At 40.4% G+C, this 14,590-nt stretch overlaps 1 protein-coding gene across 2 annotated transcripts in view; it reads left to right on the forward strand.

The window, feature by feature from the left end:
* Ppp4r2 (protein phosphatase 4, regulatory subunit 2) overlaps positions 1-14,590 on the forward strand; it is a 40,914-nt gene that overhangs the window by 1,391 nt on the left and 24,933 nt on the right.

Here is a 14,590-nt window from a genome sequence, read left to right on the forward strand (position 1 = left end):
AAATAAATAAACGAGTGTAAAAATTGGGGATGTCTTAAAGATCACACACAGTAAAGGTGAGAATCTTTTCTGTGTGTTGCATAACAATTGTTAAGAATTTATCAGAGTTTTCTAGATTTCTTCTGTGCTTTGGCACAAAGAATCTACTAGTTTTAGTTGGAAAGAACCAATTAAATGTTTCATTGTGTGGCTTTGATACTGTTTTGGGGATTTGTGGACCACGTTTTTTTTTTTTTGTTGTTGTTTTTTGTTTTTGTTATTGTACTGTTGCTTGCCAGCCTTTTGTTGTCTTGCTAATCCTTGTAGTTGTTTGAAGTCTAACTTGTATTTATTGCCTTGGGGACTTAAGGTGACACATTCCAGATGGTGAAGTGTCACTGTCTTGACTTTCTAGGTTAGCTTACCTACGTATGCCCAACATCTTACTAGGCTTTTTTCCAAGTGTTGATCTGAACTTACACTGTACTTTTTTCAAAAGGAAGGAACTGGTTTATTGTTTTGTAGCTTTGTGAGAAAAGTTGCTTTCACAGTTTGGCTCAGTTACTCTAGAAGATAACCCATCTTTGTGTGCTGCTCTGAGTAGTGTAGGGTGTGGGGCCGGAAAGAGGAAAGGTTATTTTGGGTTCAGTGTTGTGAGCTGTCTACTTAGTTTGAATATAACACTCAGCCGGTGATTATATAGCTTCTCTGTCATTATCAGTTTTTAGTCAGGGTCTGTAGCCCTGGCTGGCCTGAACCAACAACTGTATAGAACAGGCTGGGTTTGAATTAAATGATCCATATTGCCCCTGCCTTCTTAATTAAAGTCTTAGGTAGTCAAGTCAGGCTGTTTTTATCTTTTGAGATGCAATCTCCATCTAGCTCAGGTGGTTTGGAACTCAGGTAGCCCAGACTGACTTCATACTCTTATCTAGTCAGTCACTCAGCCATCAAGTGCTGGGGTTAAAGATGTGACAGCCACCTCAAGCTTCCTCCATAGTTGTCATCAACATCTTAGTATGCCCAGCGGCACTGGAGCTGGAACCTAGTGCCTCATGTGCTACACAAGAGCCATAACACCAAACTATATTCTCACCCCCCTTAAAAATTCATCTTGTAGCCTTTAATCCCACTACTCAAGAGGCAGAGGCAGGCAAATCTCTTGGGAGTTCAAAGCCAGCTTGGTGTACAGAGTGAGTACTGGGGCAGCTAGGGCTGCACAGAGAAACCCTGTCTCAGAAAAAAAAAGATTTTGAGAATTACTGTCTCTTTAAGCTACCCATACTGACTTTGAACTTAGGGTCCTGCTCTTTTACCTCAACAGTGCTGGGATTACATGCATGCCCCAACATGCTCAGGTCTCTGTCTTTTACAAGATTGATTTATGGTTGTAGTTTAGTTTTCTAATAACTAGCTGCATTTTAGGAAGAAAAAATATCTGGTGTAGTGCATAATTTAGTAGTTACACAGCAGGTTTTCACTGACCTGTTAAAATATATCTGTCAAACTAATGTGACTGATTCATTTACTCCACTTAATATTTCTGTGCATGTCAGTTTTAAGAATGAAATCTTTATAGGACATGGTGGTGAACACCTTTTATCTCAGTAGAAGATTAAAGGCAGAAACGGGTGGATTTTTGCCAGTTCAAGGACAGCCAAGGCTACATAGGTTTGGCTGCTCTTCCAAAGGACCCACGTTTGATCATTGGCACCCACATGGAGGCTCATAGTAGTCCCTGGAGCTCCAGTTCCAGGGGATCTGATGACCTCTTCTGGGCTCCAAGGGACAGCATACTCACATGGTGGATATTTATACATGCAAGCAAACACCCCAGAAAGAATGCAAGTCACTAGTTTTACTTATATAGAAAAGCCTAAAAATGACTAGGCACTATTTTTCAAAAGTAGTCCCTAAATGAGTCCCTAAAAAATCATTGCTTATATTGCTTCTCTTCCTCTTGAGCTGTTGACTGGACTGAACTATTTTTTTGTCATTACAAGAAAAACATTTCATTTCTGCAAAGTGGGTTTTTTATTTTACAAAAGATTATCTTAACTTGGAGGTGGTGACTTACACCTTTGATCCCAGCACTTGGTAGGCAGAAGCAGTCAGATCTCTGAGTTCCAGGCCTGCCTGGTCTACAGAGTGAGCTCCAGGACAGCCAGGGCAATGCAGAGAAACCCTGTCTGGGGATAGGAGAGTGGTATCTTATCAGTCAGGTCTATACAAGTTGCCATCTTTGATAAGTACAATGCCTATAGTTGGTCTGTTCTGATTTAGGAATTGAACTCTCACTACATTGTTTGGATAATGTTTGTTTAGATGTTTATAATTAAAATGACTGGTGCTTTTATATTCTTCATTACATTTAGTGGAGTTTGAACAGTATTTTTCCCCCCAAACTAGGTGTAGCCTTTGTTTGCTTGTTTTTCACTATAGTGTCGTTGGGGTAGAACCTGGCTCTTGCATATGTTAACCCACTGCTCAGCCTTTGAGTCACAAGTGCAGACTAGATAGCAATTACTTTGTTTAAATGGTTCTGGAGATGATACTCTTAGCCATCTGTGTTCTAGGCAGGTACTGTACCACTGAGCAACATCCCCAGTCCAATGCTGTGAGCTTTTTTATGAACTTTGTCCACAACAAATCCCCTGGTTCTGGATATTGAATGATCAGATCAGTATGTCTCACAGTTACTACATGAATCTATTTTACAGGAGAAAAGATGGAAATAACGCCAGTGTAACTTCCATGAAACAAGAATGTTAGATTTTTAAGGTTTACTTACTTACTATTAATGAATTATCTTTTTGGCTTTTCAAGTTGAGTTCACTGTATAGTCCTGGCTATTGTGGAATATACTCTGTAGACCAGGCTGGCCTCAAACTCATAGAGATCCTCCTGCCTCTGTTTCCTGAGTGCTGGGATTAAAGACATGTGCCACTCCTGCCGGGCCTTATTTTAATGTGTATGGGTAGTTTCCCTGCATGTTTGTCTGCATTGTGCGAATGCTCTGCCTGCCAGGATCAGAAGTGAATGGAGTTTCAGGGGGTTTTGAGCTGCCTGTGGGTGTTTGGAAATGAATTCAGGTGCCCTTAACTGCTGGAGCATCTCTCTAGCCCCAAGAAAGTTATTTTATTTTTTAACAAAAATGTATCAATTTCATAGCGTTTTCCTCTCTACCCGTTTTGAGGCAGGGTCTTACTCTGTACCCATAGTCTCCTTATGTGGGTTGGTTTCTGAACATGAGCTTTGTTAATGTCATATTTAGGAGCTCAGTGAGCACAAGTGATTCCTTCACATCTTCTAACTCACTGGTGGAGTGGCCAAGAGTATTTAATTTGTAACTGCTGCTCTCAACTCAGGCTGCCGTGGCTCTGCTGTTGGACCGTGTGTGTGTGTGTGTGTGTGTGTGTGTGTGTGTGTGTGTGTGTGTCTGTCTGTCTGTCTGTCTGTCTGTCTGTCTGTCTGTCTGTCTGTCTGTCTGTCTTAGTCTACCATTCATTGTTTCCTGTTGAATAGGTAGGTCCCAAAGGGGTTTTTAAGAGATGAACAAAGCCAATAACCAGTAATGCCATTCTTTTTGGTTTCTTTTTTTCTTAAAAGAAAACTTAAATCCTTGCTAGATCAATGTTGTGTGACAAAACTTTTTTAGGGGAACAGTATACTCACCCAAGATAGGGAGCCCACAACAGACCAAAGTATGGATACCACCAAAGTCCCACTTGGTGAACCAGTGAATTTTACTGGGGTTACTTAACAGGAGCAGAATGACTCAAAGACACCTGCATTACTACCAAGGCCCACCCCAGGTAGAGTGACAGCTCAAGGTCTGATAAACCTGAAGCACTGCACAGCCTGCAGGTAGCACAATAGGTGTTGGAAAGAGTACTTTGTGTTTCAGCTGGAAGTAAAACCTTCCAAGCAGCTTTGCTGCCTTCTGCTTCTTCCAGGCAGCTGGTCTCTTCTTAGAGTCTTTGAAGCTCAGCTTCTCTTGCCCTGAGAGGGACTCACTCTTAGCTTTATTGTTTACTCAGTCAGTGATAGGACTAGTGAATCTGTTCAGCTTTAGGGAGTTCTTGCTTTGTTTACCTCTTGCCTGCAGGATGGAATGCTTTGGTCACGGAGGAAAATGTTACACAGCAGCCTGTTAAAATAAAACTAGTACCTCAGATAGTATGGAAATATATGCAAAAACCCCAGACCACTACTTGGTGCTAAATAAATAATAGCTGTGGTACAGTTTGCAGCTGTGGCTGTGGTGGGACTTGGAAGAGGTCTAGCTGTTGTCCAGCTTAGCCTGGAGCTTGGTTTATTGTGTAGGTTGGTTCCAGCTGGCAGTCCTAGCTGACTTTCCTTATGTTTATATATATGATACTCAGGAAGGAAATAAAGTTAGGTATTAAAAGTAGTTACTCGTCACTGGGAATATCTACACTATTACAGCATGAGGTTGGTGGGTCTTTTATAATTTTAAGGTGGGGAATATTTTGTAATACTGAATTTTTTTTAACTTATTAGTAATCTTGTATTGCTGGAGCATATTGATTTTGTTTTTCAATCTTAATTTTTTAGTGTGATACTTTAGTGTGGAAGTCAGAGGACACCTTGCAAGAATCAATTATAATACTTTACTATGCGGCCCCAGAACCAACTCAGGTCTTCACATTGTGTTTCATCTTACTAGCCCCAGTTTTTGTTTTGTTTCTTTTTTTATGAGGGGGGAAAAAAAACCTATAGATTAAAGACTTTGTTTTTTTCCTTCCTCAGGACTAACTTCTGTTAATTTTCCCTTTAAGGGTGTAACATTTAAAACCTAGTCTGTTGTATGAACTATAGTTTTGTAAATTAATTTCAGTGTGTCTATAAACACTAAAGTATATATTGCTTTTGTGTTCTTGTTTGTCTGTATGAGCTCTGGGAGCACGCCTCTGCACATACATGTGGAGGCTAGAAAAGTGGAAACTCAACTTTTGTGGCTAAGCTGGTTTGGTTGGAGCTCAGTATCTACCTATCTCCACCCTGCAACTCTGGGGTTATATGCACGCAAAGCCAAACTTTGCTTTTTCTGTGATGCTGAAGATTCAAACTTAGTTTTGCTAAGCATTCTTAACCCTCAAAACCATCTCCCCAGCTCTGCTGCTTAAGATTTTCTTATTAGGGGTTGGGGATTTAGCTCAGTGGTAGGCCCTGGGTTCGGTCCCCAGCTGGGGGGGGGGGGGGAGACATAGGAGGTAACCTCTTGCCATCAGGAAACCAGGGGGCTGTTAGCTCAAGGCCCCACAGCAAAAATTTAGGGGTTGGGGATTTAGCTCAGTGGTAGAGCGCTTGCCTAGGAAGCGCAAGGCCCTGGGTTCGGTCCCCAGCTCCGAAAAAAAGAAGCAAAAAAAAAATTTTTTTTTCTTATTAGTATGTATTCATACATAATGGATTTCAGTGTGAGGTTTTTATGCTTTCAGGGTTTCACTGTGTAGCTCTGGATGGCTTGGAAATAGCTATGTAGATCAGGCTGGCTTTGAACTCAGAGATCCTGCCTCTGCCTTCCAAGTGGCTAGGATTAAAAGGCATGTACCACCATGTCTGCCTGGCAATTTTCTTTTTCCATTGGGTACAACTTTGCTCTGTAGCCCAGGCTGCCCTTTGACTTGTGTCCTTTCTGGTTTAGCCTCCTTAGTACTAAAATTGCAGGTAAGCATATGCCTGGCTTACATGGGAATTTCTGTGTAGGGTTGTTAACTGTCTCCCACCAAACCTCAAGGAAGACAATAAACCTATATTGTATAAGACATCAAATATTTCCTGTACATACCCTGCCTTAGTCCTTGTGACTGTTTTCTGTGATGTATGTATTCTATTTAAAATGGAACTAGGCCTACAATCTTCTGTGAAGGTGATAAGCAATGCAGTCATCCTTGGGTATGGTCAGTATCACGTCCTATCAAAACTCCTTCCTTGATGCACTGCTTGTGCTGTGTTCACTTGTGCAACATCTTCCCTCTCCACCAAAGCCATCTTACTTAAAACCACCATGAGAATTCATTGTCATCGTTGTTTGAGGTTGTCATAGGTCACCTAAACTGACTTCATATACCTGCACAGCTTTCCTTCCTGTGTTGCGCATACAGCACATGTCCTGATGCTTGAGCCCTGTCCATGGGAGAGGTGTTTGGACAGGTATTGGAAGGTCAGGTTGGGGATGCTTGAACACTGGCAGGAAAATAGGTGACCCACGTACTCGTTAACACTTTGTATTTTGACATTTCTAGCAACTCCAAAGGCTGAATAGTTTATGTAAATACTGTTTTTGCAGAGGCATAAATTTGGTATGACATTGATGATTAGATCGATGCATGCTATTTTAGTTTGTAATAAATAAGCCTAGCCTTTTCATTATATGAAGGCATAAATTATGGAAGAATTTGAAGTTTGAGAGATATGAGAGGTTTCACTGACATTGGTATAGATTTTGCTCTATTGTGTCTATAAAAGAAGATAAGGTGGCTTATCAACCATTATCAAATTGTCTAAGTTTTGCATGCTAAAGGGTTTGTTTTTATAGATTTTTTTTTTTTTTTTGGTTCTTTTTTTTCGGAGCTGGGGACCGAACCCAGGGCCTTGCGCTTCCTAGGCAAGCGCTCTACCACTGAGCTAAATCCCCAACCCCTTATAGATTTTTTTTTTTAAATTATCGTATTTTAGGGATCTTTCCACAGTGACTTGCAGTTATTTCTGAGATTGCTGCATTCTGTATCTCCTACCATTTCTGGGAATGGAAACTGGTCTCATTTTTTAGGGGTTTTATAACAGTATTTCTTTTTTTTTTTTTTTTTGGTTCTTTTTTTTTCGGAGCTGGGGACCGAACCCAGGGCCTTGCGCTTCCTAGGCAAGTGCTCTACCACTGAGCTAAATCCCCAACCCCGTTATAACAGTATTTCTTCTTCTTTTTCTTTCTTTCTTTTTTTTTTTTTTTCTTTTTTTTTTTTTTTTCGGGGCTGGGGATTGAGCCCAGGACCTTGTGCTTCCTAGGCAGGCGCTCTACCACTGAGCCAAATCCCCAACCCCTATAACAGTATTTCTTGATAGAACAATCTTGAATGTGGGTAAAATTTGAACATTTTTCTTTTTAGAGACAGTATCTTGTGGCTCAAACTGGCTTTGAACTTTGTATATAACCAAGGATGGCCTTGAACTCATGATTGATCTTCCTGTTTCCACCTCTGTAATGTTAGGATTAGAGGTTTGTGCTACTGTGCCTGGTCTAATTTGAAGGTACGTATTGAGTCAGTGAGTAGATATCTTGTTGAGTCCAAGATAGCTCACAGTGCTGTAGTCTTTCATTTTGGTTATTTTCTGGTCTTTGCTACTGTTCATTTGGTAGGTTCATAATTTCCTTGTTGCTTGGCTTTTTTGTATTTTCTGTGGTCTATGGTCTTACTGTCCCACACACTCTAGGATATGATTGAAATCACTGGTACAGCACAAATGTGACTACTTTAAAAATACTGTTGATGGTTCAGTGGTTAAGATCATTTATTCTTGCAGAGGTCTTGTGTTTGCTTCCTAGTACCCACACACCTCAAAAACCATCTGTGTGGGGCTGGAGAGATGGCTCAGTGGTTAAGAGCACTGATTGCTCTTCTAGAGGTCCTGAGTTCAAATCCTAGCACCCACATGGTGACTCACAACCATCTGTAATGAGATCTGATGCCTTCTTCTGGTGTGTCCAAAGACAGCTACAGTGTACTCATATGCATAAAATAAATAAAAAAATTAAAAAAAAAACCCTTCTGTAACTACTTTCAGGGATTGACATCTTCTGGCCTCCATGGGCACTGCATTGCGTGCACATGATGGTACATGAACATACATGCAGACACAACTCATACTGATAAAAATAAATCTTTTTTAAAATTTAAATGTCTGTTGGCAATTTTTTAGGGTTTTCTCTTTTCTCTCTAAGACAAGGTCTCTGTGTAGCCTTCCTTGGCTGTCTGGGTACTCTCTGTAGACTACTAGACTGGACTCTTAAACCCATAGAGATCTGTCTGCCTCTGCCTCCTGAGTGCTGGGATTAAAGGCATGTGCTACCACGACCACCTACCATATTTTAGATTTTTCACCATAGAATTACTTCATCTTGTCATTTAAGACTGTTCAAAGGGCTCTCTACACACAGTCCTGTATCACTTGATGGGGTTATTTTCTGAGAACCTTGAGAGTTGATACTATTTGCAAACAATGGAGATTGCACTTACAAACATAGGTGTGGTGGTCAGGCAGTAGGTCCTCTTGGTGTCTGAGTCTGCAGTTTGCTATTATTTAGTCAATTTCAGCTAGACTAGTTTTAGCTAGAGACATTTCTCTAGTAATAAAATGTATGTAGGCCAGTGAGTCACATGTTCTTACCAAGAACTATGCATCATAGTCACTGTATACGTATTATAGTTCTAAACTACACAGTGCAGTGGGTTCTTGGGAAACTCGTGTGACTGTAGTGTGTTGCAATACATTATTTTGATGGCAAGACTGTGGCATCACACTAGGCAATAGGAATTTTTTATTTATTCTGTTGATGACCATAGTTATAAAGTGTCTGACCAAATGTTTTATATGCAAAATTTTTCATGGTTGTATTTCTTCATAGAAACTTCCATGATTCATATGTGTTGATGATTTGTTTTTACTCATGGTTCTGTGAGTGAATAGAGCTTGACTTGTTCTCCAGTGTGGTACACAGCTAGGTTAACAGAAGAAAAAGTTTTTTAAAAAATTTACAGTGAATAAAACTGATGTGCATAGTAGTGCTGAGAGGTGTAGAGGAAGGGGTTGATGCAGGTGTTGGTTTTCAGTGGTCATCCACATATATCTATATCTAATCCTTACCTCATCAATAGGTAGATAGGTGCGTGGGTGGGTGGATAGGTAGATGGGTAGGTAAGTAGGTAGATCTAGAACTCATTATTTAGATCAGGTTGTCTTTAATTCACAGAGAGCTAGCACACTTGGCTACCTTGGTTTTGAGATGAGTTTTCTTACTGGGACCCTGGACTCACTAATGATGGTAGAGCTCATTCGTTGGTCCTAGGAATTCTGTCTTCACCTATTCAAAACTGGGTTTACATAATTACCCATCACCGTCTCTAGTTTTTTCTCAGATCCAGGACAATATTTTAACTCTAGAAAACAATAGAAAATATCTGAACCTTGACTGTCTTATGTATACATATTTGGAATGAGTATACCTTGCTTACTTTCGATTTCTGTATGTCCAGAATCTGTATATTCTTTAATTAGTTTATCCATCTCTTAAATCTTTGATTGTCGAAGAATACAGTGATCTTGCCCATTAAGTTCTCATTTTGCTGTGTTTTATTTTGTATTATGAATGTTTTGTTAAAACCATGTCTCATGCCAAGCCAGTTTCCTTTGGATGTCTGGTCATTATCTGTATATTTGTGTGTGTGTGTGTGTGTGTGTGTGTGTGTGTGTGTGTGTGTGTGTGTGTGGTTTTAGTTTTTTATTTTAGAGTCAGAATGTCCTTGATGGTCTGGTATTGTTGAGATTAAAGGCATACACTAAGATGCTTAGTGTATTTTTAAAATTTTTATTGGACATGGATCTCCTTGTAGCCCAGGAAGACCTTGAACTCTTTGTCCTTATTTGTAGCTGTAGTCTGTCTTTAGCTTCTAAATACTGGATAATAGGCTTGTCTCGCTTTATTTACGCATGTGTTTATTTGGGACTAGGCCTCATTTTGTAGTTCGAGCAGTCCTTGCACCTCTTAGGTTTATGTAAGGCTGGCCTAGAACTTGTTATATACTCTTGTTACTGTCTCTCCTGATTTTAGGCTTGCGACTACCACAACAAGCTGGAATACTAAGCTGGGATCATGCTTTTGTATCATTGGTCTTTTAAAATGTAAACTTTTTATTTTAGCTTGAGCTGATGTAACAACATAGAGGCTGCATGGTTTAGGGAGCAGGTTTCTGCTCCCAGTTTCTTAGACTATGAAATTTAAGATGAGGGTGTCCTCGGATGGTGAAACTTTGTTGTCTGCCTTGCCAGTATTTCATCACACTTCAGAACATGTCAGCTTCTCGTGTCTCTAGGCTCTAAACATCTCATGAAGGTCCCATGCAGCTATTCTTAACTAGCCATAAATTACCTGTGAAAGACACCATCTCTAAAAGCATTGTGTTGAAGTTTAAGAGCTTCAAATTGTGAATATTCTAAGATCTCATAATTGGGTTAATATTTGTCACAAATTTGTACAGTGACTGAACCTCAGGTTTACTGATTAAATTGGAGTGTGGGTGCACTGTTGAAGATGACTGTCTTGTGAGTGTATGTTGAGTTGTGGGACATTTTAGCTGTCTTTTAAAGAGCTATAAGGAGCTTGGATTTGTTAAGAATAATCTGTGTGACTACTTAGGTATTCAACAGCCTGTACATGTGAGATGCTTTGTAGTCCTTGATCTCTTACTCCTGCCTCTCAAGCAACTGTTATAGTGAATGTGTGACACTGGGCCTGACTGAAAATTTAGTTAGGAGAAATTTCACATATTTTTTAAGAGGAGTCTAGGATTAGTTGGGACCAGAATGAAGTCAGCAAACGACTACTGATTTTGTTTTGGATTCATCCTAAGGATGAAGTTCCCTACATGTATATGTATGGGGGTGTATGGGGATGTCTGTCTGTCTGTCTGTGTGTGTGTTGTATATGGTATGAGTATGTAGGTTTTTTCCACCTTGAAGTGGTGTCTTTATCACTGTGAAGACCAGATAGGTTGGTCCTCAAGCTTGGGTTGCAAGTACCCAAAGTACCTTAGGGGACTAGGGAGATAGACGCTCAGTGAGTCGGTGTCATGTTGTTTGTACTAGCCTAGCATTCTAATGTGTACACATAACAAGGGAAAATGAAAAATTGAAATTAGCTTTAAATATTTACATTTATGTAAAGTTCTCCTGTTTATGAATATTTATGTAAATTCTTCTACGATTTTGACATAATTATAACCCAACAATGGCTTGCCTTAGTTGGGGTTTCCATCGCTATGCAGAACCACCATGACTATGGCAACTGTTATAAAAGAAAACAGGCTGTTTATTTGTTGTTCAGAGATGTTCAAATTATATGTGCTGTTTAGGTTAATAGGGTTTATGGCAAAAATATTAATTTGTGACTAATTGAAGATTGTACAGAGTGCAACATTAAAGCTCAGATTCTCTGATGCTAAGGTGAACCTTTTAAGTTAGGTAATCTGCTAGGGTGAATGTTTGAATGGCTCATTGGGGAGTGTTCACAAAGACTTGAGTTAATAATGTGGGTAGTCCCACAACATTTTTAGTATTAAACTATAAGAAATGAAAATTTAAATTGTAATGGGAAAGTCCTAAGAGACCACCCTCCGCCTGTCATTTCTGGTTGAAACAGAAGCATTGTAAATGTTATCCTAAAAGAGTATTTGGGTTTTAGAAAGTATCATACTAAGTTTAAGGACTTTTGCATACTTTATTTTGATTGACTTAAATCCAAAAGGAAACAGGAAAAGAGGAGAAAGATACCTTTTTGGGGGGGGGGGGATGTTGAGTTAGCAACAGTAGGCTGAGTAGGAGGATAAGGGACCTGTGGGAGACAAAGCCATGTAGGGTAGAGTGTTCCTTGGGCCGCTTCCATGAGGCTGATTGTGTGTGCTTCAATTGGTTTTTCTTTGTTTCCTTTCTGCCCCACATTTCCAAGGCAGAGTGATTGATCTGTTTGGCTTGATCCACTCTTTTGAGGACACCTGGTAGTCACCATCCTACCAAAATTAAATAGAAACAGCTTGGGGGAGGGGAGTCCCGGTGTTTAAGTCTTCACAGAAAAGTAGTGACTGCAAATGAGTTGGGGAGCCAACTCCTGTGTTTACAGCCAGCACTGTAGGCCACTCAGTTGATCTCTAAAGTTCATCAGTAAGGGTTACAGTTGCAACTTTGTAGCAGTGGGAAGAGCAACTCCTGCCTTGAGGATCCAGATACATGCAGTACCTCAGTCTGTAGAAGTCTTTGAATTGGTGGTGTGTACTTAATGTCCTCATAACAAGGATGTTTCCCCCTAAAAAGAAGTGTCCCCTATCCCCTACATGCAGACTCTGCTGGCAGAACTCATAGAGATTCCAGCTCTAGGAATAAAGCTGTGAGCCACTGAGCCTGACTAAGGAAGGTAGTGACTTTCTCAGGCATACTTTTTAGCATCAAGGTATCTGATGCTTTTTTTTTTTTTAAAGATTTATTTATTATATATAAGTACACTGTAGCTGTCTTCAGATATACCAGAAGAGGGCATCAGATCTCTTTACAAATGGTTGTGAGCCACCATGTGGTTGCTGGGAATTGAACTCATGACCTCTGGAAGAGCAGTCGGGTGCTCTTAACCGCTGAGCCATCTCTCCAGCCCAAGGTATCTGATGCTTTAACAGTTATAGTGTATGTTTCAGTAAGTAAATTAGGTCAGGTTCCTGGGAAGGGATCAGTAGTTTTTACTAGTTATACAAGGAAGTAGGTGACTACAGTGATTAAAATTAAATCATAAAATGTAAGGTTACTGGTTACCGTAGGGGATCAGAAACTTTAGTAAAGACTCATTTTTAGTGTAGAAAGACTAGAAGTGTTGCTTAAGGATCTTGTGCAAAGAGAATCCAGGGCTTTGTTCTTGGGAATCTAGCACACTTAGGACAAAAGAAAATTCCTCAGGAAACTACTGTGGTGTGTTAAGTTTCAGGAACTGAGACTTGCAATAGGGGAAATAAGATTATCAGACAATTTGGGGTTTTCCATCTGGGACCACTCTCTATACACTATCCATTGTTTTGGGATTTTTAAAAGCTCAGGCTTTAAGACAAATGGCTTCCTGAATTACAGTTTCATTTGCTCTCTTTAGACATCATATTGAAAGTCTTCATGAATTTAGATGTTAAAGCCCTGTGAAGTTTTAAGAGTCTGAGTGCATGAGCCTGCTTAGGTTGTGGCCTTCACAGTGACTGTATATTCCTCCTTTGTGGGTGCCCAAATTCAAAGGCATTCTAAGGGGTCCCTCTGGAAAACCTCCTTTCCCATGTTAGTGCTTAGGACACTTGATGACTTATATAGTCATGTGTATGATTTGCCATGCTGATGCTTTTGGTTTGAGTGTGAGCTTCAAGGAGCTATCTGGACCTTTCACCTGTTGTATAGTCACAAGGTAATGTAGAAATGTGTACATTAAGGTAATGTAGGGGTATGCAGCATTTTCCCAGATTAGGGAGAGGCTGGAGTGGGATGACCATGACATTGCAGACCTCTTGAAGACTTGGGTCTTTACTCTTAGTGAAACCTATGTTTGAAACAGAGAGAAGTAATGTTAATCTGCATTTTCAAAGGAATTGTACTGTGAGTGGTTGTGCTGAACCCTTTTAGGTATGGGAAAGGAGATGTGGGTGCTGTTTTTTCTTTGTTATTTTCCCCTTCATTTGAGCTTTTAACTGAACCCAGCTCTCAGGCACAGTGTGCACACAGCTTTACCACTGAGCTTGAAGCTCTGTAAAAGGCACAGCTTGAATTCAGGCTAAAGAATAGTGGTACTTTTGAATAAGTGACAGCCAGAGGTAGTAAAAATTGGTTTGTGTATATATTTATTTATTTTTAGACAAGGTCTCATTGTGTAGCCCTGGCTGGCCTAGAACATTGTGTAGATCAGGCTAACCTTACTTTTGGAGGCCTTGAGTCTGTTTCCTGAGTGCTGAGTACACACCATATCCAGCTTTCTGTTCTGTTTTTGAAACATGATTTCAATGGCCCTGACTAGCTTATAACTTAATTTATAGTGTAGACTTTTTTTTTTAAAAGATTTTATTCATTATGTATACAGCAGCCCACATGCATGTACACGTGCAGGCCAGAAGAGGGCACCAGATTGTCGATGCCTGCACCAACACGGTACCGAGAATCAGGCGAAAGCCTGTGGGATTCAAGAAACACACACACACACACACACACACACACACACACACACACACACAGACACACACACACAGATACACACACACACACACACACACACACACACACACATACACACAGAGGTTATTTGTGTCAAGCCAGAAGAGGAAAGGCTCTCTTGTAACTTTATTTACCAAACTATATATCCCAAGTACACCAGTTAGCAGGTATATGCGAAGCAGAGTGGGAAACCCTGGCTCGGAGACTTCGGTAACAAAAGACCACCGGACCACGAGACATGAATAAATTAGGGAAATAACCAGGAAGGCCAGCCTAATTCTGACTCAGGTGAGAAGTACCAGACCAGACTGCTCCTAGTAAGGAACAAAAGGCTTCCACATGTATCCGTGATTATTTTCTTCCTGTGCCGTAAATTCATGGGAGAGGTTTTCGTCCCAACAATCTACCAGGCGACCAGGCCCAAATCCAATATGGCTCCCTACACCAGATCTCATTACAGATGGTTTTGAGCCACCATGTGGTTGCTGGGAATTGAACTCATGACCTCTGGAAGAGCATCAGTGCTCTTAACCGCTGAGCCATCTCTCCAGCCCTAGTCTACACTTGAACTCACAGAAATCTTCTAGTCTCT

The sequence above is a fragment of the Rattus norvegicus genome, chromosome 4, assembly GCF_021556685.1.
Source record: "Rattus norvegicus strain SHRSP/BbbUtx chromosome 4, alternate assembly SHRSP_T2T, whole genome shotgun sequence".
Taxonomy (NCBI): Eukaryota; Metazoa; Chordata; class Mammalia; order Rodentia; family Muridae; genus Rattus; species Rattus norvegicus.